This window comes from Rhinolophus sinicus, linkage group LG05 (assembly GCF_036562045.2).
Source record: "Rhinolophus sinicus isolate RSC01 linkage group LG05, ASM3656204v1, whole genome shotgun sequence".
Taxonomy (NCBI): Eukaryota; Metazoa; Chordata; class Mammalia; order Chiroptera; family Rhinolophidae; genus Rhinolophus; species Rhinolophus sinicus.
The window spans coordinates 14362039-14388148 of record NC_133755.1 but is presented as its reverse complement, the minus strand read 5'-3'; positions in this window follow the sequence as shown (position 1 = coordinate 14388148).

Here is a 26110-nt window from a genome sequence, read left to right as displayed (position 1 = left end):
AACTAAAATCCATACTATAGTCAGATTTCCTTAGTTTTTGAATATCCTTTTCCCTTTCAGGACCTCATTTAGGATACCGTTTAGGATACCGTATTGCATTTAGTTGACATGTCTCCTTAGGCTCCTCTTGACTAACGGTTTTGCATACTTTCTTAGTTTTTGATGATCTTGACAGTTTTGAGTATTGGTCAGGCATTTTATAGGTGTTCACCAATTGGAATTTTGCTGATGTTTTTCCTCATGGTTAGACTAGAATTATGGGTTTGGGGTAAGGAAGACCACAGAGGTAAGGTGCAGTTCTTATCACATCATTTCAAAGTTACATGTTAGCAACATGACTTATGATTATTGATGTTGAACTTGATCACCTGCAATGTAATGATTTCAGGGTTTTCCTCTGTAAAGTTACTCTTTCTCCCTATTTCCATACTCTATTTTTTGTAGGAGGTCACTATGTGCAGCCCACATTTAAGGAGTGGGGAGTTACATTCCATCTCCTTGAGGCAGGAGCATCTACACAGATTATTTGGAATACTTGTGCATGGATGATTTGTCAATTCTCCTACATTTATTTATTCACTGATTTCATATATATATATATATATATATATATATATATATATATATATATATATGTATATATATATGTATGTATATGTATATACATATATATGGAATATATTCCACATTTTCTTATCTCTTTATTTACTAAAGGTCACTTGGGTTGTTTCCATGTCTAGGCTATTGTAAGCAATTCTTCAATAAACACGGAGGTGCATGTAACTGTTTGACATCGTGATTTTGTTTCCTTCAGATATATACCCAGAAGTAGGATTGCTGGATATGTGGTAGTTCCATTTTTAACTTTATTGAAAAACCCCCATACTGTTTCCCATGGTGGCTATGCCAATTTACATTCCTAGCAACAGATCACAAGGGTTACCTTTTCTCTACTTTCTTGCCTGCATTTTGTTTCTCTTGTCTTTTTGATGACAGCCATTCTAACTGATGTGAGGTGATATCTCATTGTGGTTTTGATTTGCATTTCCTTGATGATTAGTGATATTGAGCACCTTTTCATGAACCTGTTGGCCATGTGTATGTCTTATTTTGAAATGTGTATATTCAGATCCTCTGCCCATTTTATAATCTGATTTTTGTTTTCACATGGAGCTATATGAATTTCTTTTGGATATTTTTGTGTTATTAGATATATTTTGATATATTTATATATTAGATGTATTTAAATGTATTTTGGATATTAACCTCTTATCAGATGTGTGGTTTGCAAATATTTTTCTCCCATTCTGTAGATTACCTTTGCATTTTGCTTATCCTTTGTTTTGCTGTACAGAAGTTTTTTTATAAAGTTCCACTTTATTTTTGATTTTGTTGCTTGTTTTTTAGGTGTCATGCTAATACCCATTCAAGAAGCTTGTTACCTGTTTTCTTATAGGAGTTTTATGGTTTCAGTTCTTATGTTTAAATCTTTAATTTCAAGTTAATTTTTGTAAGTATTGTAAGATAGCGGTGCAGTTTCATTATTTTACATGTGAATATCCAATTTTTGGAGAATCTTTTCTTGAAAAGATTCTTTTTTCCATTGAGTATTCTCGTTTCCCTTCTCAAATATTAGTTGACCATATATTCATGATGTCTTAATAATGTTCCATTGTTCCATGTATCTGTTTTCATGCAGCAACATACTGTTTTGATTATGATTGCTTTGTAATATAGTTTGAGATCAGGAAGTGTGATACTTCTAGGTGTTTTGTTTTTGTTATTTCTTTTTTCCTTCAGGATTTATTTGGTTACTCAGGGTCTTTTGTGGTTGCATACAAATTTTAGGATACTTTTTCTAATTCTATAAAAAAATAACATTGGAATTTTGATTAGGATTGCATTGAGTTTCTAGTCATGTGGTGCATAATGACATTTCGGTCAATGACAGCTCACGTATACAACGGTCGTCCCATAAGATTATATATACAGCTTAGGTGTGTAGTAGGCTGTACCATCTATGTTTGTGCAAGTACACTCTGAGTTTTGCAAAATAATGAAACCACCTAAGAATACATTTCACAGAAATTATCCCCATCATTGAGTAATGCATAACTGTGTATGGCTTTGGGTAGTATGAACATTTTAAACAATATTAATTCTTCCAATCCATAAACATGAGATATCTTTACATTTATCTGTGTCTTCTTCAATTTCTTTTATCAATGTCGTGTAGTTTTCAGCATAGAGATCTTTCACTTGGGTTAAATTTATTCCTAAGGATTTTATTAGTATTGTGAATGGGATTTTTTCTTTTTCTCTTTCTCCGATAATTTATAGTTAGAGATACTACTGATTTTTATATGTTGATTTTGTATCCTGCAACTTTACTCAATGTGTTGATTATATCTAACAGTTTTTTGGTAGAGTCTTTAGGCTTTTTAATATATAAAGTATTATATGTAAATACAGACTATTGTACAGTTTCATTTCCTATTCTGATACATTTTATTTATTATTTTATGTTATTTACTTCTTTACTTATTTGTTTTTTATTGTTGCTCTGGCTAGGACTTCCGGTATTATGTTGAATAGGAGTGATGAGAGTGGACACCCTTGTCTTGTTTCTGATTTTAGAAGAAGAGCTTTTAATCTTCACCATAGACTATGATATTAGCTGTGGACTTGTTATATTTGGTCTTTATTATGCTGAGGTACATTCATTTTATACTCAATTTGTTGAGCAGTTTTATCATGAAAGGGTATTGATTTTTGTCAAATGGTTTTTCTGCATCTTTTAGGATGATTGTATTGTTTTTGTCTTTCATTCTATTAATATGCATCACATTTATTTATTTGTGTTTGTTGAACCATCCTTGTATCCCAGGGATAAATCCCACTTGAGGATGATGTATAATCCTGTTAATATGCTGCTGAATTTGGTTTACTACTATTTTACTGAGAACTTTTGCATCTATATTCATCAAGGATATTATGCTATAGTTTTCTTGCAGTGTCCTTATCTGGCTTTCAATATCAGAGTAATTCTGTCTCATACAATAAATTTGTGACTGTTGCCTTCTAATTTTTGAAAGTTTGAGAGGGATTGGTAATAGTTCTTCTTTAAATGTTTGATAAAATTCAGTAGTGAAGCTATCTGGTCCTGGGCTTTTCTTTGTGGGGAGGTTTTTGATTACTGATTCAGCTTCCTTATTCATTGTTGGTCTGTTCAGATTTTCTATACTTTCCTGATTCAGTTTTTTTATAAGTTGTATGTTTCTAGGACTTTATTCATTTCTTCTGGGTTGTCCAGTTTGTTTTTCGTAATAGTCTCTTATGATTTTTGTATGTATGTGGTATCAGTTTTAACATCTTCTCTTTCATTAATAATTTTATTAGAGTCTTCTCTCTTTTTTTCTTGATTAGTCTAATAAAAGGTTGGTCATTTTTGTTCATCTTTTCAAAGAACCAACTCTTAGTTTTGTTAATTTTCTCTACTGTTTTCCTATTCTCTATTTCATTTATTTCTTCTTTATCTTTATTATTTTTTATTTTATTATCATTATTATTTTCACTTTTATTGTTCTCTTTCTATTTCTTGGTGTTACATGAACTAAAATACATGTTACAAGTGACTTTCAGATATGATGAAATATGGTACACGTTTTAGGAGTATTCCATATAGTTGAATACATATATATATATATATATATATATATATATACGTACACAGTTTTTATAGGGATAATCCTTCTTCACCTGACAAATAAATTATTTATTTAATTTATTAATTATGATTATTCATTAATTTAGTAATTATAATTTAGTAATTATAATTTATTTGTTAGGTGAAGAAGGGTTGTCTTATAAAAACTAGATTCAGCTTTTAAATTGCTTTTGAAGAAAATCTATATTTTTACTATTTTTTGTATGCACAATTTCTGGAATAGATAATTAAACTTGTCCTGTGATTATTACTCCTTTTTCTAAATTTCTATTTTAATTCTATAATTTCTACATGTATTGGCCATTGAAGTTTGTGCTGGTTTTCTTCTTAGTGGATATACTTTAAAAAATATAGAGTTCCTCTCCTTGTAATCATTAATACTTTAACCTTGATATTTTTCTGCTATGGATACTACTTTATCATCTTTCTTTTTATTAAGATTTCCCATATATATGTGTGTGTGTGTGTGTGTGTGTGTGTGTGTGTGTGTGTATATATATATATATATATATATATATATGAAATTATGACATGTACATATAATTCCTTTGCATTGAACTTTCAGATTCATTCTAAAGTTAATTCTTTAAGTAGCTTATCTGGATTAAAAATATTTGTTTTTTTACAGTATGCAGATAGGTATATATTTTATTTATATTTGTAGAATTGCTACTATGTTTAACATTTTGTGACTTTATTTTTTTGGTTTTACAGTAGAACATCCCTAAAATTAGACTACTACTTACAATTGATGACTTTCTCTTTTTTTCTGCCTTCTGAGGATTGATTTTATTTTTATTATATTTATTTCTGCCTTTACTATTGATTAACTTTCATTCACTTTTCTTTGTCTGGGAAGCATATATTTCATTTCTGTTATTTTAGTGGCTACCATTTATTCTATGATTGTTAAGTTCTTTGTAGGTGTTATAAATAAGGTAATAAAATAATGGAATGGCATGAAAAAAGAGGTTTTAAGTGTAAAAAAAAAAAATAAATTGAGGTCTAAAGATACTCCATTTCAGAACCAACAAATAAAATAGAAACCACAAGTAAAGAATAGACACAATTAAAAAGTGAACCTATATTTTGAATAAAATGAATGCAGAACACAAAGGCAAAGGACTCAAGATAATTAAAAATAAGATAACAGCTTGAGAGGACACAAATTTGTAATTAAATATGAGGACAATTTATTCCTTTTAATTAGAGAACATAACAAATGCTGCCAAAACAAACAAACAAAAAAAAACGCAATTGAGTATAATTTCATGAAATGAATAAGCAATTGAATATAGATATAAAAGACCTTGTTCTTATGTTCATAGGATGCATTGTTTAAAGAGAAGATTAATATAACTGTAATGAGTAATTAAGCGCATAATTACAAATGTCTGTAAATAAGATATAATAATACCTATATATGGGACAACTCATCCAACATTGAAATTTAGGGAAGAACTTTCTGAGTTCTGAAGAATTAATAGGTATTAACCTACTGATGTGAGAGGGCAAAAGCAGCCAAGAATTAGTAATAGCATGTATGAAGACTTGTGTTGAGAAAAAAAATAGGGCATGTTTTAGGAACTGAAAAGAAATGTATTTTCATGAACTGAATTGTGTCCCCCACCAAAAAACAAAAATCACATGTTAAAGCCCTAATTTCCAATAGTACTTCAGAAGGTGACTATATTTGGAGGTAAGGTCCTTAAAGAGGTAATTAAATTAAAATGAGGCCATTAGGTTAGGCCTTAAACTAATCTGACTGGTATCCTTACATGAAGAGAAAATTTGAACTCACAAAGATACATCAGATATGTATGCACAGAAGAAAGACTATATCAGGACACAGTGAAAAGACAGCCATCTACGAGCGAAAGAGAGAGGCCTCAGGAGAAAGCAAACCCGTCAACACCTTGATCGTGGACTTCTAGCCTCTAGAGCTATGACAAAATACATATCTGTTATTTAAGCCACCCAGTCAGTGATATTTTGTTATGTCAGTACTGATAAACTAGTGCATGCATATAGCTAGAGATGAGAGAGCAAGGATAATGAAGCAAGATGAAACTGACATAAAAACAATGCTAGATCCTGCGGGTTTCATAAACCATGCAGCTGATGATCTTCTTTATTTTAATTAGAATGGGAAGCAATTGAAGAATTTAAAGCAGTGCTGTGACATAATCAGACCTGTATTTTACAAAGATCAATCTGGTTGCTTTATGGGAAATGGCTTGGAGAGAGGCCAGTCTGGAGAGAGGCCAGACTGGAGAGAATAAGAACAGTGGAAAGACTTTTTTTAGAAATATTTTTTAAGATTACTATTAAAATATAGGTAACATACAATGTTATATTAGTTTCAGGTGTACACCATAGTTATTCAACATTTATATACCTAAAGAAGTGATCACCATGATAAGTCCAGCAACCATCTGACACTGTTCCACACTATTGCTATCACAATATTATTGACTATATTCCCTACGTTGTACATTATGCTGTGACTTGTTTTATACCTGGAACTTTAAACCTCTATTCCCCTTTATCCTCCCTCACTTTTTAATGTTTCAATTGCAGTTGACATTCAATATTATTATATATTAATTTCAGGTGTACAGCATAGTGGTCAGATATTTATTTAATTTAAGAAGTGAAGACTTTTACGGTGATCCAGTGAAGAGATGAATTTTCCTAAGGACTGAATCTATATGTTGAGACCCGAATTCCTAATGTGATTGTATTTGGAGATGGGGCTTTTCACAGGTAATTAGGTCGTGGGTGGTAGAGTCCTCATGATGGAATTAGTATAAAAAGAGACATGAAAGAGCTTGCTTCCTCTCTCCATCATGTGAAGATACAGCAAGAAGGTGGCAATCTATAAACAGGAAGACAGTCCTCACTAGAACTAATTGTCTCTCACCTTGACAATGGACTTCCCTGTCTCCAAAACTGTGAAAAATAAATTTCTGTTGTTTAAGCTAACTCAGTCTATGGTATTTGTTACAGAAGCACTAGCCAACTAAAACAAAGGCAGTTTACATTGTGCTTTAACTTCCTAATCTGCTGCCCTACCATGTATACATAGTATTTTATACTTCTCTGTTCTTAGTGAAGAGTCCCTGTTTCCATTATAGTGCTTAAATCATGGCACAATAATTTAACTATTTACATATATATGATTATCAGCATTAAATACTGTGCTCTCTCATGGTAGGAATGTTATCTGATATATCTTGGTTTTTCGATCCGTGCATGGCATCTAAAAGTGCTCAACAAAGACTTGTTAAATAAATGAAAATGAGTTATCTTTCTAGAAAATTCTACAATGTGGCTGTTACATTTTTATTCTGGATACGTTTTGACTCTGTTGTCACCCTTGTGGTTTGCTGTTACAGTGTCTAGTGATGATCTATAGAAATGTGGAAACATCATCTATATGCCAGCCATGAGAGAAGTTAGATTTGTCTCCTTCTTTATTTGATTCTGCAAAAACTCCTTCTACATTTTGCTTTGATTTATCCATTTAGTGTACTTTCTATCTCTCCAGGTACTATGAATTATGTGTTGCCTTTCTTCTGGCTCTGCTTGGAAAATTGATCAGTGTCTTTGCTGACGCCTTGTATTTGGGGCATTGTACCATAGGTCCTGATTGATTTACCATGTGTGACTATTTACATTGTGTATTCATCCTTTGCTGTGCCTTTGTTTATCTTTGTAGCTGGGTTTGCTCTAATGCAAGTAGGATTAGCATCTTCAAACACTTATGTTTGAATTCCTGAGGTCCTGCGGTCCTTTTGATCCTTAGCTTGAAACTTTCTTCAGGGAGGTACAGTTACCTTTCATGCAGGAAGATTTGTTGGATGAAGAAAGTTGTTGAGTATTATGGAAATTCTCATTCTCGACTTTGGTTATCTTTGTCATTGGCTACCCTCAAAATGGATAAGCAATTACTTAGTGACCCTGTGGAGATTTGGGTTTTCCTGGCTTACAACAGTTGACACAGTTGTAAATCCTCTTAACCATTCAGCTTCCGTGGGGATGTTTTACTGCATGTTATAGATTGATAAAGATCCTATGTCTATGCTTCATAGCTGGATGGGTTGTGTTTCCTAAAAAGGCTTTAGGAAAATGAGCAAGTGAAGCTTCAGCTTTGCAAATTTCAGTCATTCTTTTATGTACCACATTTATTAGGTACATACATGTGCTGAAAATATCCTAGTTCCTTGGAGTATAGCATGAATAAGACGCCATGTCTTCAGGGCAATGTTCAGTATAATGAGGAAAATAGAAATTTTAACTAAGATATTGTGTCACTTCCATGGTATGACGTGGAGCTGCCAATGTACCCCCAAGTTCCACTTATTTCTTTAATGCTGAACTGGCCTTGCGCATGTCAGAAATCTGGCTTAGTGTCACTCATGTCCCTTTGGACTTAGAAACCATTTTTTTTTTAATCGGATCTAGAAGTAATCATTTTGAAAGGTAATGAAGTAAAAGTTTAGGAATCACACTCAGGATAATGAACAGAAGTGGAGAAATAATTAGAAAACAGAAGTGTCTCAGTGTTAATTTTATCACCCACCCTCCCACACTCTCCTCCCCACCCAGAGAACTGAATATTTCAAAACTGGAAGACTAGAGCTATACCCAAAGGTCGTAGTCAGAAACCTAGTGATTCTCATTTTAGCATTTAAGACTAACTGGCATATGTTACTGGCAATCTCATTGCATAAATTAGGTTTTAAATAAATGAAGTAGGAAACATTCTCAGAAAAATGAGGACATTCAAAGTTAGAATTTCAAAGCTGAGCATCAGTGTTTGACCCCTAAACCAGTTGCCTTTCTGTTTATAGAGTATGCTTTAATGTATCCACATAGTATAAATTGAGGAAGAAACGGTTGGAAAAAAATATCTCAGGCTTTATAATGGAGGCAAAGAGAGAGGAGCATTTATTTGGCAGAGTCAATAGGGAGTTAAATATGGTATTAGAGTTTTGAATAAATGTAATGAATTCTTGGTAGAGTTCAAGCACAGAACAATGTCAATATAATTTCTGTGGGTTGCAAGAGGAGATGAGATAAAGCTAATAGGGGTCAATGAAAGAAATACCTGAGCCTATGAGTAAATGTGATCAGAGGACTGACTCTCAGACTTATGTTACCTCTTTCTAGAGAGGTTAAGGATCTTCCTCATAGGTGCTCAATCAGTAATACTATTAAAAGCTAATATTTGTTGAGCTCTGACTATGAGCTAAGGACAGTTCGAATTTATAACATATATTGTCATTTAGTCTTGCTAGCAACTCCAAGGAATGGGAGTTATTATTCCCACTTGTAGATGAGAAAACAGAGGGGATAAATAACTACCCTAAAGTCACACAGCTAGAAAGTGGACATGCCAGGATTTAGCCCAAGAAAGCCCAACTCCAGAACTTACTATGAGATTCTTAACCACTATGTGAATGATCTGGTGAAAGAAACTTGGACGGAAGGCTGTTTGCATGGAACTCAGGTTGCCACAGAAATCACTGAGTTAGATCTCGGCTTACCTTTGGGAGACTATGCCTACACATGAAATCCTGAAATCCCTTAGCCAGAACTCGATTCATTTCCAATCCATCCTTCAGTGTGTGCACTATGTAATGGATTGAACCATTTCCATAATAGTGAGTACAAAGGGAAGCTTTGTCAGGGGACAGCATTGAGGGTCATTGTTTGAGAAGGGGGCCGTGCTGCTGTGCTGGCTTCTGGTGCTCCTGCTACATGATGGGTGTGCCATGTGGGTGTGCTGGGATGCCTACTGGTGCTCTGTCCTGGCCATACACTCATAGCACAGTGCCCAGCAACCTCACATCCTCAGCCCAGACCTGGTGACCACTTGTCCTCCTAACATGAGTACCACGTACTGCAGCCTTGCACCTGCAATAATGTCCCAACTCCCTTCGTCTGCCTGCTCACCTGTGTTGGCTTACTGAGGACTTGGAGGGTTGTTCCTACTTGCTCAGCAAATGTGGGCAAGCTTTGGCTTGGGCAAACCAGCCAACTTCTCCACGAGCCAGTAGACTGCAACTCATGAGACTCCACATTCTTCAATGAGGTCTCAACCCCAACCTTGGGGAGGCATTCCCCTGCAAGTTTGTCTTTCCTTGTACCCTTATCATGCAGCCCTAGTGTTCTCTTTACATTTTTACAGTTACTCTCTGATCATAGCTTAATATTCTTTATCTCAAGCTTCACCTGTTTAGAATTATAATGTGGTTTCTGTTTCCTGATTGGACCCAGAGTGATATAAAGTCAAATGGCCTGAGGACTGTGGAGTTCTGTGACACATGTGAAATATGGATGAAAGGGTACCTCTCTGTCAGTGTGGGAAACGGTGGAGGAAATGATGGAGGAAGTTATGTCAGAGAGAGTGTGTGTGTGTGTGTGTGTGTGTGTGCAAGCTTTGAAGTTGGGAGTAGAGCTTATATTTCTCAGATATCCTGATGATGAATATCTGAGAATAAGAACTGAGTCCCCACACTTTACACAATATTTCCTATCCAAATGCCAGATTGAGCCACGCAAGGACACGAAGTGAATCTGAAACCCTTCTTTGAGAGATTCAAGTCCATAAATCAATGACTGGATTACACTTTCTGATGCCTTTTGAAATTTACAAGAAAGATAATGGGTGTAACATTCTTCAAAAATTGACTAATTCAAGTATAATTCAGAACAATTTACTAATGTGCAGTGATTTATACAGACTTCATTTTGCTTCAGAATTTCCAAAAGGAATGCACAAGAGAGAATAGCTGGAGAGAAGTAGCTCTTGCAAGTTATGAAAAAGATGGGGTATCTAATTTTTTAAAAATGCTATGACCAGGACAGTCAGAGTTGACATAACTGAACTTCCAGTGTGACATGGTCCAGTCTGTGTGATCTCTGACTGGTCCTGTGTGCTGCATCCTTCCCCTGGGACCTGAGATGCGTCCCTTAGCATCAGTAACACAAGTGATGTTATAAGTAGGCCAAACAACACAGTTTTTACATAATGAGAAAGGTCATGGGATAAATGGTGTACCCAAATACAACAATCTTCGTTCTTGTTTTATCTACCCTCATACATTTATTCCACCTTTCCTACTGGATTATAATGAAGAGAATTCCAGACATTATGTTAGATTGAATTGTGAAATTGTTGATATTTGACAGTTTTTTTTAAAAGATCAGTTTTATATTATTCAACTTAATATGACTTTACCTAGGAATATTTCAAAAGATATGCTATTTTAAAATATGGTCAAAATACCATTACCACACAGAAATATATAACATTCTTTAATAGGTATCTAATTGGTGCTCAAATTACCTTGAATTTCTATCTTTTTCTGGTTTCTTTTATCAGTAACTTTCTTTTCCTGTCAGGTCCTAATCACGTTTTGATAGCAGGATTATGTTGGCCTCATAAAGTAAGTTGGGAAATGTTCTTTCCACTTATATTTTATGAAAGAGTTTGTGTAAGCTTGGTATCAGTTGTAATTTAATGGTTAATATATTTTACTAGTGAAGCCATTTGAGTCTGGAGTTTTGTTTTCTTCTTTTTTTTGGGGGGAGGGGGATGTTTAAATTACAAATTCAATTTCTTCCAAAATATATAGGGCCATTCATAACTTTTACTTCTATCTGTGGCCAACTTGATAAATTGTGGAGGTGGGGTTGAGGAATTTTTCTATTTCAGATGATGGATTTTATTAGTATAAAGCTGTCAGTAATATTTGCTTTATAATTTTTAGATATGTAAAATCAGTAGTGGTTATTATTATTGATTGTGATTTAATCCTATTGTCAGACAACATACTCTGAGTGATTTCAATCTGTTACAGGTAATAACAAGACATGTTTTGCAGCCTGACATATGCTCTTTTTTGGTGTGCTATACATATCCACTTCAACAGAATGAGTTTAAAGTTGTCGGGTGCAGTGTGACACAAATATTAATTAAATGAGGACAACTAATATTGCTATTTAAATATTCTTTATCCTTATTGAAACTTTAGTCTACTTGTCTATCAATTACTGAAAAAGGAAGATTGTTGAAATCTCCAACTATGTCTGTTTCTCTCTTTAGGATTTTTTCCTTTTAATTTGTCCTTTATGTATTTTGAGGAGTCCTCATTAGATGTGCATGTATTCAGTATTATGATGTCATCTTGACAAAATTACCCTCTTAAAGTTATGAAACGCCTCTCTGTACTTCAAGTGATACTTCTTATTTTAAAGTCTGATATTATTAGAGCTACTCCAGCTTTCTTAAGCTTGATATTTGAATTTTGCATTTTCTATCCTTTTACTTCTACCTATTTATATATTTACACTGAATATATTTAGAGATAGTCGTTCTGGAATTTTTATCCAGCTGTACTGGATAAGGAATTCTCTTAACTGAGGTCCATCTAAGTTATCAACTTGATGTATTTTTCTATATGTTCTTTCTCCTCTTTTTCCTTCTTTCTGCCTACTTTCTAGGTTAATCAGAAAGTGTTTTCTAGTATTCTGTTGTCTTTTCTATGTATTTTTTGCTTTAATTTTGTATTGTTTTTTAGTAACTGCTCAGGTAATTATAATATGAATTTATTAGTACTGAATTTATTTGTACTTCACCTATACATTGCGACCTGTAAGAGGTTTACAAAAATAAAAGCAATCCATCCCTACCTTCTTTGGTACCAATCTAGTCACACATTGTTATTTTTATTATTTTTTTTTATTTTATTATTCCAAAATTTAATAATTTTATTATTCCAAATTTTTTTATTATTTCTGGTGATTTTTTCCCTTTAGATATGATTTCTCATCTGGTATCATTTACCTCCAACCTAAACAACTTTCTTTTGTGTTTTTTATAGTGAGTTTCTTCGAGTTAAAAATTGTCTCATCTTTTATATATCTGAAAACATTTTTTCCTTTAAAATAAATTTGAAGGATATTTTCATTGGGAATAGAATTGTAGTATTTTTTATTCAGTATTTAAAAATTTTATTTCATCAGTTTCCCTTTTTCATTGTTTCTGATGAGAAAAATCAGCCTTTATTGTTTCTTCCTTTGGCTGCTTTGATGAGGTTTTTGTTGTTCTTGTTATCTTTGTTTTTAGAAGTTTGAGTATAACATGCCGAGGTGGGATTTTTAAATTTTATTTACCTGCTGCTTATGGTTTGCTGAGCACCTTGTATACATTGATTGATGTCTTCAATCGAATTTGGAAAAATTTCAGCCAGCATTTCTTCAAGTATTTTTTCTGCCCCATTATCTCTTTTCTTTCTTTTTCAGAATCCAATTACATATATGTTAGAGGTCTTAATATTATCCAACAGATTATTGAGGCTTTGTTTATTGTTTTACTCTTTTCTCCTCTCAGTGCTTCTGGTTAGAGAATTTCCATTGACATATGAATAAATCATTGTTTCTTTTCCTCCTGTATCCAATTCATGCAATTCCATTCTTTGAATACACACACACACACACACACACACACACACACACACACACACACACACATAGATTTTTTAATGTTAGGTATACATTATTTTTAATTCCAGGATTTCCATGTGGTGTTCTTTAGAGATTTTATTACTTTCCTAAAATTTCCTATTTTTCATTTATTATATCAATCTTTCCCTGAAACTTACAACATATTTTTTGCTAATGTCCATGTTTGCTAATTCCAACATCTGAATCAATTTAAGTCTTCTTCCTTTGGTACTTTTTCCTTTGGAGTATAGGTTACATTTTCCTGTTGCTTGGTATATACAGTAATATTTGAATGTATATTACTAGATACTGAAATGTAGGCACTCTGAATTCTGTTAATTCCTAAATATTTAATTTACTGGTAGGTCATCTTGACATTGCAAAAGCTTAGATATAGGCTTTCTTATTTCAATTTTGTCTTTAATCCTAGGGTATGGCCCTTCGTCCTGGACATGTTCTTACTTTTATGGCATTGCCTTTTTAAGATTTTAAGAGTGAATCTGAGTTGCTTACCAATCCCCTTTAACATGGCCCGAATTGAACTCTCCAAGTTTCCTCGTCAGCACTGACCAGCTGTTGAAAGTCTCTGCTCAGCTCTTTCAGCCTCCCAACTTTCCAATTTGAAGATGGTTCCTACTCTTGCCCTGTGCATGTTTAGATTAGAAGTCTACCAAGATTCGAGTGATATTTATGGGCAGAATTTGGGATGCTCCTGCTTGTATCTCCTTTCTTGGGGTTTCTCGCCTCTATTTTTCACATCCTCAATTACTCTGAACTCTTATTCCTCATCAGATAAGAATATCACTTTTGCTTGCGCTCCATCCACCGTAGAATGTGAACAGGAGAATGCTGTCAGCAGAAAAACTAGTTTAATGTGGACCTTCATGGAGTTTGTCTCATTGCTTTCAGTTGCCCCTTGATTTTCTGCCCATTTTTTATTGCTCTTTGACAACCTCAACAGTTTCTTTTTGATTTGACTAGAGTTTGTGGTAGGAGGTTAAGTCTGATACAAGGTTGGACATCCTTATTAGAAGCGATACTCCTTAGCCGTCTACTTTAGCCTTTCTTTTGAATCATGGTGACACCCCCCTATCTAGTCTCCCTGCATTCAGTCTTTCAACCCACTCATCCCCACATATCTTTGTATATAGGACATTCAGAATATTTTTTCTAAAAAAAAATCCAAAGCAATTTTGCTTCTTTCCTGCCCTTGTGTAAATTATTTCAGGGCTCCCTTTTGCCTCCATTTTAAAGTGTATACCAGTTACTAGGGCATATGTATAAGAATAAGACCTAAAATGTTTAATAATTTATAAATGTTCCATACTAGCTGTATGAAGTGAATATCCCCAGTGAACATGCTTTTTTTCACCATCTGTACCAAGTTTACCTTTCTAGTCACATTTCCTGGTAATGCTTTCTACTTTAATCTCTGTATTTCTGACTTCCTGAAAAAGTCATTTTTGCCAAATATGGCATGGTATAGAACCATTCTTTTTCCTCATTATTATATATGTATCTATATTATACTATATACATGATGTGCATATATATTATCTATCTATATTATGCATATTGTATAGATAGATATGTAATCTGTATATCCATAGATATATAAAATATATATCTGTATTAGTTTCCTAGGGCTACCATAACAAAACCAATTGTGTAGCTTAGAAAAAAACAGAAAGTAATTGTCTCAGTTCTTGAGGCTAGAAATCCAAAATCAGTGTGTCAATAGAGTCCTGTTATCTCTGAAGTCTCCAAGGGAGGAGACTTTCTTGCCTCTACCTGGTTTCTGTTAGTTGCAGGCAATCCTGGGTATCCTGGGTATCCTAGGTTTGTAGATGCATCACTGCAATATTTGCCTCCACCAGCACAAGGAACTCTCCCTCTGTGTCTCCATCCAAATTTTCCTCTTTTGATAAGGACATCAATTTTTGCCTTGGGCCCACCCTAATCCGGAATGACCTCATATTAACTTGGTTATATCTGCAAACACCCTATATCCAAATAAGGTCATACTCATAGATTCCTCACAATTCTATGAAAGGGGGGAGTGGGGCTTACTCAACACAGTAGACTACCTGAACCTCATTTGCCAGTTTACAATCAAATGACTCTCCTATTTGAGTACTTTTGTAATTCATTCCTAAAATGTTTCTCCCTCTATTAAATAATGCTGAGTCCCTCACATATAGCATATATTTGTTTCCTCGGCTACCTCCTTCAATAATTATGAGTCTTTGGAGAAAGACTGATTTAGTATTTATCTTCGTGTCTCCAGAGCTTTCTTCAATGCCTTCCTTAGAGTAAATGCTTAATAAATGTTTGATAAATAAATGATTTTGAAGGGAACATAGGGCCTGTCTCCTTCCTCATTCCTTAAAGCCCTCAAGCACTATTAACTTTCATACTACCGTCCCATCCCTGTTGGCCACATTTTATTTTTGCCAAGATGAAGAGAAATTGAAACCATGTTCTTGGTGAATTAGAAACATAAACTGTGGTATCAGGATGGACTCTCTAAATCTGATTTTTAAAAAGATAAAAATATAATGTAAATCTAAAAATGTTCCTGAGAATGTTAGTAATGATATTGACTTAATTTTAGTCACTAGGGGAGGGCCATGACTGAACTCAATGTGTTGAAAAGTTCAGGGACATTAATCTTCTTATCTGAGCCCCAGAACTCCCTCTGCAAAGACAAATGAGCAAGCATTGATGAATGCTGCTTCATTAGGAGAATTTAAAAATGCAATTTGTCTTCATGAAAAGGAAGTATTTTTACATTTCCCATTTTACAATGAATCAGTGAAAAAAAAAATTCAACCATTATCCTTTGACTTAGAATGGACTTTATGAGCAGCATATCAGTGCAGTAATAGACTTGCTTTAGGGGAAGTCTTGACAAAAAGATATTTTCTGGCAAATTCTATAGGCCTCTTCTAGGCTCTTTTATAATAATATTTTTAGGGTTGTAAGTGCGCTCTTTTGTTTATCTCTAAGAGACAAGAAAAGTAAAAACTAGAAATAATAAAAAGCAAATAAAACATACAAAAATATTCCTTGAAATGGAAGTTTTCATGTTTATCCTCCAATACATATATAGCATTCCATCTTGCATTTTTTCTGTATCAACCTAATAAGATATTAAAATATTTGTCCCCAGTGATCAGCATGAAAATCTTCAGAGTCCCTCGTGACACAAGATAAGTATATACCATGATTACTCTGCTCTCAGAGGGATATCGACTTTGAACAAACAGAGCCCTAATATTAGCAAGTATTTTCTGGTTAATCATCAAATAAATAGATCAGTCATATGAAGGTTTTATAGTTCCTTTATATAATAATGTCTATTCAAGTAGTTATTTTTAGCATTTACATTTTACTCCTATTATTAAATATATTTTAGAGTCTTCAAAATCAGCCATAAATTTAGGGGGCAACAGGAGCATTCTCTTCTGTTTTGCCCATCATTTTGAACTTGGGTCTATCTGTAGCAAATTTGTTATCATCAATATGTTCATTTTTCAGTGATGGTAAGAACCCCGCGGTGCGCTGTTAAAAATGCTCCCCCCACAGAGGGTTCTTTTCCAGTAGGAAGTAGATTGAGGCTTGGATTTCTGCACTTTAAAGAAATACTGCAGGTGATTTGAATCCGGGTGGTTTAAGAACCATATTTTGAGAAACGAATTGTTTTATTTTCTACTTAAGTATGCTTTCTGTATGTAGATCACCCTTTCTTTGTTCCAGAAGAACGTATGGGAATTCCATTGTTGCATCAGTAAGTTTCCCTTATATCCTTTTAACTTTACATAGACTGAGAAATTTTTAGGAAATCACCAGCTGGCTCCACATGTCACCTCCTTTACCTAGACTTTCTGTTTTTTTAGACGCTCATTCACAATTGAATACTTCACTTATTTGACCTTGAGAATCAGTTCTGTACAGCCTCAAAATCCTTTTTCCCTGGGTCCTTGGCCTCTACAAAATCCAGCTCCTCAACTTAAGTGCCCACCATCTGGAAAAAAAAATCTTGCTTACATTTCTCCACCTCATCAGCTCTCCATATGGTTTTGAAACTCATTTAAAAACACATCTTCTTCTGTGCTAAGGATCTCTTGATTTTCACCTCTTTTTGAGTTATAATTTATTTTTATCGCGACATCTGCTAACCTTGAAGACCATCTTTTAAAAAGATGGTTTAACTCTTGGTTGGCAGTTTAGATTTTAACATTGATTCCAAGGAGTAAAACACTAATCCCATTGGGGAAAGACAAACTTGTTCTCCCTTACAGATTAACTGCATCTATGCAGACCTGTTTATCTTTGTCATTGGCCAAAAACGTCACCTTTACTTTTGGTTAGTATAGCATCTTCTAGCATCATCCGGGTGTATGATCTGGCTTTATGCTGATGGCACATCACTTTTCTTCCTTTCTTTCTTTTCATGGGAGACTCTTCCAGAGGAGGAGCTCCACTCAGTGTCTTAAGGAGTATGAAATGTGCTGTGATCCAAAAAAGAAATGGAAATAAATTGCAAATTTGTATGAAAAGTGAATGTCATGAAATATTGCACCAGAAAGTGATTCAAGGCCTAGGAAGCAAAAAATGTGAGAAAAAGACATAGGAAGCAACGATGCATGAAATGTCTGAAACCACAGAGGAAATGCCTGACAAGATCGGTAGTAACAAGGTGAACAACATATCAAAGACTGGGAAGGAACAGCCCTTGAGAAAAGACAAGATGGATGAAGAGAAGGCGTTACTGTGTGTCTGGGAAGGTGTTTAATATACTCAGCTGGATAACACCCTAAGGGAAAAGATCACAGAATTTATCTGAAAATACCCTGTCATTATGGACTAATACTACCATCAGAGAAGGAAGGTTGGTGGAATTATTTAGAGAGCTTTCTTCTCTCTGAGTCTTAACTTCTTCCACCAAGATATTGATCAGGAACCCCTAGGGAACTGAACTAAAGCCAATGGTGTAATAATCGTGTTGGGAGGGCATATTCTCTGGACCATAGTTATTGAAATATTTTACTGTAGATTTCCATTCGTAAGGGCTCAGGGGGGAAAGAAAATGCTACCAGCAGAGACCCCGGTGGTTTTCCCTCTGAACCAGGTGGGAAGGAGATGGTGAATTCTGAAATAACTTGAATTTATAGTGAGATCCTATTGCGACAGGCTGCCTGAAGCCTTTCATTTCAGTGAATCTTTGAGTTTTGCCTGCCCCTGTGTTTGCTGCTGCTGATTCTAAATTTCCCAGTGAATTGAGGCTCTTGCTTCTCAACTCTGCCTTCCTGTATTTTCCATAATGGATACAGGTGTGTGGTTGGAGGTAGAGCCAGTTCACTCCTGGGGCAATTTGTGACTCCATCACACTGTGGAACACTTCCTTCCTACCACTTAATTTAGCCTTCCTGCCTTGTGCGTGGTGATGGTCCGTTTTATGTGATAACTCCTGATGAGAATTAAGTCATCTCACCTTCTTTACAAGGAAAGAATGAAAAGAGGCAATGTGCATTCCAGTCAGGTTAGAGTCTTAGAAACTAGAGTAACAGAGGATCTTGAAGTCCCATTTAAGTCCCTGTAGTGTCAACTGATTCCTATAAAACCTACATTTATTCCCCAGTTGGCTGACTGCCTCAAGATATCCGTCATAGCATCATGATTTGGAAAGCTAGAATCCTTTGACCTGTGGCCCTGGTTAGTTTTTTTTTTGTTTTTTTTTCCCCTGTGTCATTTAAATCAAAACTGACAGGAAGAAGAATAGGCTAAAAGAGCTATTTCCCTTTGCTGCTTAATGGGATATGAAGCCTTAGCTTATGATTAAAAATAAAACTTTTCACTTGGGTAAACATAATTTTCTCTATTTTGTCCTAGAAATAATCCCATTCATTTACAAGGGTATGGTAATTTAGTCTAAAATAATTCCCCTTTAACATCTTCTGTTGTAATTACTTGGCTGCCTCCTTCCATCTTCTGCGAATTTTGGACCATTCAGAGCCTGAGCTGGCAATATAAACTGTGGGGGAGACCAAAGAAATGGACCCAGTCCTATAATGCCCAGTGAAGCCACAGACTCTCAATAACATCCTGTAGTTGGTATCAGACCCAAAGATGGAGCAGCCCTTGAACATCCTTTACTAAGCCACGGGAATTTGAGCTGTTTTGAGGGGATGGCTGGGAGAGCATCTCTGGTGTTCAGACTAATGTGCACATCCGGGTGAGTCTTTGGCTGGTCCAGCGAGAAGCGAATGTGGTCAATGCTGCTGTAAGAGAACTTGCTGTGGGGATAACTTTTGGGAAACATTTTATCTCAGGCTCATTGTTCTTTTTCTTCCCCCAAGTGCACCAGCTTTTCCTTAAGTAATAAGGAGACGAGGCAGAGATTTGTCATTTAAAATTATACGCAAGTCCCTTATGGGGTTCAATTAGTCTTGGGTTTTGTCATTCTTAACACTCACTAAACTACAGTTTTGAAAGCTTATTTTGCATATACTGATGTGCATTAAAATGTAACAAATAGTTTGGGATAGAGTTAAAAACATCTTTATATATATATATATATATGTATATTTATATGTATATGTATATATATATATGATATATATATATATATATATATATATATATATATATATATATATATGTATATATATATATATATTATATATATATATATGAAACAAGATTTCATATTTCATTTCTCTTTTGGGGAAGAAACGCAGAAGTTTTCAACAGCTTGTTTAATATTGAACCTTAATGAGTCTACCTAGTGCTATTACTGAGACAGGAATAGTAGGCTATGCCAAGGAAGGGGCTGGTCCCTAGGGCATGGAAGAGAGGGGCTAACCAGACTTTAATATAGAAAAATAGATAAATAGGGCGATAATTCAATCAGAAGGCAATGTCCCTATCATGCACCAGGAGAAAGCACAGCTGGAGAATTTGAAAGTGATTTGGAAGCAAAAACCTCTCATTGAATTACAGACAAAAAAATCAAGTTAGGGTTGGCAGTGGAGTGAAATCTGGTTGTGAAGTTGTACAAACGGGGCTGCCAGCTCTTCTGTTATAAGTCACAATTCCTCAGAGAGCCCAGCACACCTCAAACGTTTGCTTTGGGTTAAATCCAAGCCAATACCATTCTAAATCCTCCCTCCCCCCAAAAAAAATACATAATAAAAGCAATTGTTTCTGATTAACTTGGTAGCCATATCTCTGGGGCCTGACTGGCCCTGAGGCTGTCACTCAAATCAATTTTTGTTAATAAGCCCTTGTCAGATTATAATATAACCTGGTAAGTATGTGATGTCACAACACTACCAGTTAAGGAGAAATAACTCAAAACAGACATTACTATTTACATTGAGTTCATACTGGCATAGATTTAAAAAGTTAAGGTGAAAAACATTTGTAAGATACTTTAGTCTTTGTATGCAGGCCAGTTTGGGATCTGTGGCAGAAATCCTTAACTTTGTGTTATCCACATGGTACCCACTAATTACTAGGTCTTGCATTTTACGTCAAATGAGCATTTATTCTGTCCTTATGTTACAGAAAGACACAAAAGTGAGGTTGACTCAGACCTTTACTTCAAGGAACTCACAGTCTAGAGATGGAGAAAAATAACCAATAGGTGTATAAACCCTAATTTTGTGTGACAAGGATCAGTGTCAGAAGAGAGACAGTGACAAAATGTTATGAAAGTTTGGAGGAGTAGGATGTCACATTTTTATCACTGAAGAAAGGTCAGATTGTTCCATAGCATTATTTGCATTCCATATTCCTTGTAGGTCTTAAACTACAGATTTTCTGAAAGTTGTTTTTAAAGGAATGTAAAGAAGAGTTTTCTAACTTGCCTATATGTGTCCCATTTTTCTAGCATCTTTAAGGTACTTCCTCTTCCTTTTTCTGCCACTAGAACACCCTGACCATCACTGACCATTGGAAGGTTATCTGTATGGTACTGTGTAACCCTTACACCTCCTGAGATGGAGAAAGGTGATGCCTGGCTGTTGGTTTCCCAATCCTCAGTCAGTGCCCTGTAATGCAGAAACTGGCTCAATCTTTTTTCTCCAAAGAACATTGGTTCCACGGAAGAGAACTTTGGTAATACTGGAAATGGTTCATCTCCTGGTCCATGTTTAATCAGCAATGTGGTGGGCCTGGAAATCAATTCGCAGCCTGGTGCTTTACCCAGAAGTCAAACCATACCCCTTATGTTGGAACACACTAACAGACACCATTTATGGTACTTACATTCCTGTTTTTATGCACTTTGTTTGTAGTTTTTGTGCACACATTCTATCTTTTGATAGCTGCTTAAGGACAGGACATATGCCTGAATTATTACTGGATCTCTCATAATTCCTGGAACAAAGGCCCTCGTTGCATTCTAGAATAGATGGGTAGGTGATGAATGAATAAAGAGTTTCATTCATGGGTATTTCTAGAACTTTCTATAGACTTTGAGCCTTATTTCAAAACTGTTCAAAGAACTCTTTTGACAATCAGGGTCACATTATTTCAACTCTCTGAGAGTCCATTTTCTCATCTGCAAATGGTTGGTTGAGACTTCAGACATCGAGATGTTCTCCAGTTGCCCAATATTGAATGTTAGGACTTTTTGTAAGTCTCCATGAACTAGACAGCTAAAGCAAGTGTTGGAATATAGATTACTTTCCACATACTGGAACTGGGTTGCATGGCATGGTTATCTTCCACCTGGCATTGACATTAACTTAGGCATATGCAAAAACTCTACAGAGCTATGTGGGAGTGTATACTTGAAGAAAATCAATTTTCAGATTCGTATGTCCTCTTTCCTAAAATGTATCCTGGAGAAAATTCCATTACACTGCTGTTCTCTTTTCTCCACCTTACTTTTCCCAATCTTCCTGTTTTCACATAATAAAGAAAAAACAGTTTCTTACCCACAGTGAGTGACTCTCAGGGGGTTCATTGCCCCAGGAAGGCAAAACTTCTGAGCCACCAAACCAGGGGCCACAGGGAAGTGTCTTGCTTCAAAGAGAAGTTCTGAGAAAGTAAAGCAAGGATGGAGGGCCTGGTTTCATCCAGGTGGCCCACTAGGGGCAATGCTCTGTGTTTTTTTCCTTTCCCCTGTCAATTTATATTTGGATTAGAATTAAAAGAGAGATGCTTGCCATTAATTTATTAACAAGTTGATTTGTTACTCAGAAGCAATTTTCCCTTTTTAAGGCGAACTTAAAAAACAACAAAACAAAACAAACTAATCTTAACCCAAGTACCACGTATATTTCTGGGATACTTTTTCCTTCAGCCAAAATGACCAGTAGTCATCACTTCGTTACTGTTGCTAATATCGCAAACCATGATTAGCATCACAGCCATCTTACTTTTAATGAGTGCTGTACACATTGTCATATGTAATCTTAGCCATTGCTTCTTTTTTCATATAGCTTTATGATCAATTGTATTTATTTTTCAATTGCAGTTGACATTCAATTGTTTTTATTTAAATGTGTTGGGGTGACAGTGGTTAGTAAAATTACATAGGTTTCAAGTGTACAAAATAACGTCTTAGAATACATAGCGGTTTCCTTCAATTTGGACATGAATTGGGGTCGATTGAGTGTTTCTTTTAGTTTGCGCAGCTCTTCCATGTCAGACACATAGTAGTTTCAACCTAAAGCCTAGCTTCTTAAATTTTATTGTCTGCCAAAATGGGCTACACTTGCCCTAAATGTTTTAATGGTTTTAAAAACCTGAAATTTTGTAGGCACTCCAAAAACATATGTACATATTTTAAAACTATTTTAAATGAAAATTACAGTCATTTTTGAGGGATAGTGTGATGGGATTTTAAATAGCAAAATTGAAGCTTAGTGTTTCCACTAAGTTCTGAAATGGAATTAAAGAAAATATATGGGAAAAAATGACCACATGTGGCCTAAAATATGGAGGAAAACATCTATGTTATGTTCGGTAGTGACTAAACAATTCAATATTTAAAGTTGAATTTAATGCCTATTTGTCCTTCAGAAATCTTATAAATAAAAATTTTACAGTCAATATGAAATTTAAGAGAAAATTTCTGCACTGGATACATATTATGGTTTATTGATCTTAAGGTTCCTTTTTTAATTTCATGGAAATTAAGTGTCTGTGAATAAATTGTCCAAAGTGGAAAATTTCATGTGCTTCAGAAATGATAACATATTACATTTATAAACATGTCACTATTTAGTAAGCAATTATTATGTGCCAATCACTCTGTTAAGTGTACTATGCACATTACTTAAGTTGAAACTCATGAGTTCTCAGTAACAGAGATACCATTGTTATCCACATTTTGTAGATGACGGAAATTAAGTTAGTGGAGATGAAACAACTTATAAGTCACCTACTAAATGATGGAGTGCAATAACAGTGTAGGCTGCTTGACTATAAACGGTTCTATATTGAAATATTGGTAGACATTATGGCTTTTCTTTCACATAGTCATACAATGCATCCTATTTACATTTTCACATTATCCTCTCTGGGCTAATAGAGTTACATGGACTCAGAAAGCTTAGGAAATGTCATCAGACTAGGATTCAGGACAGGGTGACCTAGAATGAGTAGCTTAGCTCAGTTATGCAGCAAGCCTATGAAAAATGAATTGTTGTTCAGTCGGTTTATTTTTCTGTGCATTTCCCCATCGTGGTGGCAACATCAGAATATGATCAGAGAGATGGGGCCAGTTGGTTACAGACAAAGCTTAGGATGCACATGTTAGGTCTTTCCATGTTAGAGAAGTAATAACCTCGTTTGGGTCCTCATCCTAATTTTTCCGATCTTAACTCGATATGATTTTGGCAAGTCATTTTTTCGCAGCATTTATTTCCTCTTCTGCAAAATGAGGATGGTAATGTATCTCCTTATAGGGACATTATTATGCTAAAGGAGAAAATTTATTTAAAGTACTTAGCGTAATGTGAAGCAATGCTAAGCATGCATGACACATGTTAGCTATAACCATATCATCATTATTTTCATCACTGCTGCTATTTACCTGTCACATTCTGTGTGATAAAAGTCATAGATAAAACTTGAGAATCTATGACAATTTTGAAAAACTTTAAAATAATTTGGAGAATTCTACATCCTCCCTGGGGACTGGACAACACTTTGGAGTCCCTCTGCTGTGTGACATGCCGTCAATGTCTTCCCACGCACTGTTTTGGTAAAGAATGGTCCTGAAAGCGTGGTTGGTGTCATGAAGCAGATTGAAATACTATCTAGAGTTGTTATTTATCCTGTCTATTTACACATTGCTTCCTGAAAGTCTTTCTTGAAAGAGACACAAGGCATCTTGAGTTGGGATCTATTTTATAAGACATTTTGATATTGGTGGGCAGTGGTGACCAATGATGTGAAAAATAGCGGTGGCTCTAATGAGCCGTATTTCTGATCTTTGCTTTGTGATTGGCATAGAGGACAAGAGACCTGGGAAGGAGGGTCCACTGCACACAACATTACACAGTGCAGACGAACAGGCCCAATACTTCATGTGCCAAAGCAAAACATCTTGCCATCCTTGCTGCAGGAATGTGGAAGGGGCTAAAATGTTTTAGAACAGTCAAATGCTTAGCATCTGGGAGCCAACTTCTGTAGGGAAACATTGTTCTTTAAAGTAAAGAGCTGTGAGCAGCCAGCAGAAAGCAGCAATCTCTTCATCTGCTCAAAAAAATGAGGTGGGAGTGTGTGTGTGGCAGGGGCGGGGGGGGAGGGGGCTTCAATTTGGGACACAGACACTGATAACTTTATTAAATATTGATTTTTGAAAAATGTATATATTTCCACTAAGCCATGAGCCAGAGAAGATCAGAGTTGGTGATAAAAATAATTATTAGTAGTATTTCAGTTTTATTGCAAACAAAATGAGTTGGCATAATCTATGTGTAAAACTATATATAAAAGTAAGTCCCATCTATATGCCACTTGGAAAGTGGGTGCCACTCTTTCTTCTGTGACAACAAGGCTCATAAGTGGAATAATATTTGTTTCTATCATGGCTTCAGGGGCCGGCAAAGCCAGGATTCCTGGCCCTATCAGAGATTTTCAAAGACTATTAACCTAGGCTCAGAGACACGGGTGCAGAATTTGTAGCAAGCAGGGGTTGGAGAAATATTCCTTGCAGCAAAAACAGGCGAGGAGAGAACCACTTGAGCAAAGACCAGGCATAAGCAGAGACCTTGCTAACTCCAAACAACATTTATTTGGCATTAGGAGTGTTTCAGACTCCAGGAATCCTGAGAGCCTTCAAGGTCAGTCACCTCTGTAAAGCTTAATGAGGAGAGACTATTGATTCTGGCAAGCAGTGTCACCTAAACTCAGGGATACAAATGTAAGCACAGGGGGCGTTACGCTTCCGGTTACAGAACATCTGCTTCGGAAGGTGCTGCCGAGAATGATGAGCTTCTTGCCATTACAAGTATTGAGGCAGAGGCTGGACAAGCGCCTCTGTCTCATGGGATATGCTGTGGGTGGGGTATTGAGTTAGGTCAGACACCCCCGAAGCATTAAGAATTATATAATCTTCTATGGGCTCAAATTATCTTTGTATAATGTGTACCTTTAGAAACGTAATGAGAGCAATACACACGTTGTTGATGATGATAATGAAGACAGCTACCATTTACTGAAATTGAATGTGTTCTAGGTGCTTGCATACATGTCGGGCAATACAAGCATATAGTTCTTTTTTTGTTTGTTTGTTTTTGTTTTGTTTTGTTTGTTTTAAATTTATTGGGGTGACAATTGTTAGTAAAATTAGATAGATTTCAGGTGTACAATTCTGTATTACATCATCTATAAATCCCATTG